At 30.3% G+C, this 3,832-nt stretch overlaps 1 long non-coding RNA gene and 1 other non-coding gene across 2 annotated transcripts; both read left to right on the top strand.

Annotated features, from left to right (window-relative positions):
• The first annotated feature begins 2,287 nt into the window (after positions 1 to 2,287).
• Positions 2,288 to 2,360, top strand: TRNAE-CUC (transfer RNA glutamic acid (anticodon CUC)). The gene has a single exon. It is a non-coding gene; the product is annotated as a tRNA-Glu (tRNA).
• Positions 2,361 to 2,404: 44 nt separating this feature from the next.
• LOC111912623 (uncharacterized) lies at positions 2,405 to 3,578 on the top strand. The gene is made up of 3 exons (XR_002857223.3): positions 2,405 to 2,531; positions 2,593 to 2,687; positions 3,335 to 3,578. It is a non-coding gene; the product is annotated as an uncharacterized LOC111912623 (long non-coding RNA).
• The last annotated feature ends 254 nt before the right edge of the window (positions 3,579 to 3,832 follow it).

The following is a 3,832-nucleotide window of genomic DNA, read 5'->3' as shown; positions in this document are numbered from 1 at the left end:
ATATGCTTATGAATTTTCTATTTTTTGATCCACTTAATCTTGATAAAGTTACTCTTTAAAAACACAAAGATATTCAAGAGTTGCATCCTCTTAACTCTTAGTAATTGAGTAGTTGTTGTCTTTAAGCACTACCAACATTTGAATGGAACCTATCGTCAATTTCAGTTCTTCTTAAATTTGTAGGATCCCATGAGATGATCGGCTTGCGGGAAATAATAAAATCTCAAATTTTAATTGATTATAATATAGATAGTGAGAGCAAAATGTTATAATGAAGAATAAAGGTTTGGAAGAGATTCCAACCATCTACCTAACCAGAGAGACTATATTTTGGAGGTGTACATAGAGTAACGACAATTCCATCTTTATTTATAGGAGATACGAGAAGCTTACAAGCACAAATTTTTTTTTTCCTAACATAGCTATCATTCATCTTTGTAGAGCATTTCCTGCTCCAACATAATTTATAATCATGCCATTAAAAGGAAAACAATTTTCTGAAGCTATGGTAATAACTTGGATTGTTAAAATATTGTGTGGCATTTTGGCTAAAACGTTAAATAACTCTTTTTGTTGCTTATCTTGCCACCATTTTACATTATTAAAGGCACTCTATTCTTGTTCTGTTATAACTTCTATATAGTTAGTGTCAATACGAATAAAGAGCTGGAATAATTGTAACATAGACAATTATGTGAAAACTAACATTCATACACTACCATTATTGTTTTCTTATACATGTTATGCTTTATATATAGTAAATAACTTTTAGAAAATATGTAGAAAAACATCGATGTCATTTTTTCTATTTTTTTCCTCATGACTTAATGCTTTAAAAATACTTTGAGTTAGGTCTATAAATATCAATGTTGTATAAAACGCTTGGTGCAGGGATTAATCAGTTAAGCACGGATTAATCGTGAGATTAATCAGGGACCCTCAATTGCTAATTCATTGAATTTAAAGAATTAAATATAATTAATATCATATATTATAACAAAATAGGTTAGTATGATTAATATAACAATAATAATTCCTCAAATAGTTTGTACTTCGCTCATTGTGTAGGCAAAAATTAATTGTTAGGTGCCTTCTAGTCACTCGTGTAGCGCCTAGGGATTAATCCGGACCTAGTCGAAATTTTTACAACGCTGATAAATATAGATTCATCTCTGAGTTTAGCTCATTGATGTTTGCGCAGGATTCGGTTCGAGCCCTTTGTTTACATCTAGGCTAAACAGAAAAATGAGTTGGAGTCGTATGTAGGGTTGTAAACGAACCGAACGAACACAAACGATGATGGTTGTTTATGTTCGTTTGTTTAAGTTAGTCGAACAAACAAACGAACACAAATCAATAAGCAAACAAGTTTTATTGTTCATGTTCGTTTGTTTAACAAATTATATTGTTCACGTTTGTTCATTTTATGTTCGTGAACATGCTAAACGAACATAAGCAAATGAAGATAAACAAACATAATTGAACATATATGAACATAAACAAAAAAAATATAATATAATAATGTAATTGAACACAATTAAGCATATATATGAACATAAAATGAATTAAAATAAACTAAAATGAATGAACATAAACAAATATAAACGAACAACATAAACGAACGTTCACGAACATAAGGGTTGTCTACAAAAAAGCCCCAAACTAAAAATTTCAATAAAGTCCTAAAAGTTTTTTTTTTTTGAACAAAAAAGTCCTAATATTTTGACGTTTTGCCTAAATTAATGAAAAAAATCATTTTTTTATATTTGAACAGCAAATGATAGATTATATAATTTTTTCAAAATATTGAGACTTTTCTGTTAAAAAAAAACTTTTAGGACTTTATTGAAACTTTTAAAAAAAGTTTGGGACTTTTTTGTAGATAACCCCGAACATAATTGAACGAACAAACCATTGTTCATATTTGTTCATTTAACTAAACGAACGAAAATTTGTGTTCATGTTCGTTCATTTATTAAATAAACAAACTTCCTGTCGAACGGTTCACAAACAATTTATCGAAAGTTCTGTTTGTTTACGGCCCTAGTCGTACGAGCTATGTTCAAATGCTTACAAATTGTATATTGCCTTATTTAAATGAAATATGTTATTATATTGATATTTTATAATCATTGACTAAAGGGAATTGATTCGTACAGTTTTTTTCCATACATAAAAAGTTATGTAGAGTCGTATAATATGAAATTTTAAAATATTAGGGAAAAAAAATTGTTACATACTAATCTCTTCCAGAAATAAATAACTTATGTATGATTTCAACAACAAATCCGTTGTAGTCTAGTTGGTTAGGATACTCGGCTCTCACCCGAGAGACCCGGGTTCAAGTCCCGGCAACGGAATTTTTTTTTCATTATTGCCTAAATAAAGGGTATATTTGTCATTTCGCAGTCCGAACAAAACTTAACAGACAGGCATTGTTCATCGTCTCAGACCAGTTATCTCTACCGACGCTTTTTCCCTTCCATTCTTCTTTCTGCCGCTGCCTCACATCTTTACAACAACAATCAATGGTAAGGAGTGTTTAATTCCTTCCGTAGAAACTTTGATTTTAATGAACGGAATGTATTGTAGGCTTGAGAGAGGAAGCAAGCGAATCCAATGAGGGAGATTAAGGTTCAGAAACTTGTTCTCAACATATCCGTCGGTGAAAGTGGCGTGCCGCCAAGGTCAGTCACTCTTCACCCTCGTTTTGGAGCAATTGAGTGGCCAATCGCCTGTTTTTTCCAAGGGTTATATATATATATATATATATATATATATATATATATATATATATATATATATATATATATATATATATATATATATATATATATATATATATATATTACAACTTATTTCTACTTCCTTATTGCTGCTCAATTTACATTAAGAAATCAGCGTTTGATTTGACACCGACTCTTTTTTCATCACAATGTTAAGTAATACACGTACCATAATATATTTCTAGTTTTGAGGAAGTAATTCATATCATTTTATTAAAAAGGATAAGTTATTATAAATTATAATAGCAATAAACTTTTAAGATTTTTCCTGCCTAGGTCATTGCTCTTTTTTTGTACATTCCAAAAATGTCGCTTGCTTTGTGCACAAGTTGATTTTCTTGAGTCTTCATCGAGCATTTTGGTTTTAGCATGAGTTAGTTAGTTGAAGACAACTGATTTTGTTGTTGGTTGGTTTTGATTGTTTCTAGAGATGTACAATAATGGTGTAATAATAATATAGTTGTTGGGGTTTAGCATAAAGGATGATGATATAGACATAATCTTTTACAAGTATTAGATGGATTGATAATTTGATGGTTTTTGTACAGCAAAGTACACGGTGCGATCATTTGGGATTAGGCGTAATGAGAAGATTGCGTGTTATGTCACTGTTAGGGGAGATGAAGCAATGCAGCTTTTGGAGAGTGGCTTGAAGGTCCGTTGAGTTTGCCCTTTTAGCCACCACTTGTGCTGTTTGTTTCTTTCTTTAAACAAGTTTAGGCAGGCCTCCAAAGGAATATGTTCGCCTTATCTATTTCTCATTAACCCTTTCAGTACTATTTTGTTATTTCATCATGCGTTTTTTTTTTCTTGCATTGCTAATATGTCTTCCTGTTACAGGGCAAAATGCAATTTTTCTTATTAAGATAACATTGAAATATCTGCCTAGTTTGGTTTTTTAGCCGTTTATTTTGTTTTTTAAAACCAATTTCCATTTTGCAAGAAATATACCTAGTATTTTTAATTAAATACAGTTTTTTGTTCTCACTAGTACTTTTTAAAATTTACCTAGTTAGTAATTATAGTGTTTTACTTTCGTTTTTTTT

This window comes from Lactuca sativa, chromosome 1, assembly GCF_002870075.4.
Source record: "Lactuca sativa cultivar Salinas chromosome 1, Lsat_Salinas_v11, whole genome shotgun sequence".
Classification (NCBI taxonomy): domain Eukaryota; kingdom Viridiplantae; phylum Streptophyta; class Magnoliopsida; order Asterales; family Asteraceae; genus Lactuca; species Lactuca sativa.
This window is presented reverse-complemented; position numbering and strand designations above follow the sequence as displayed.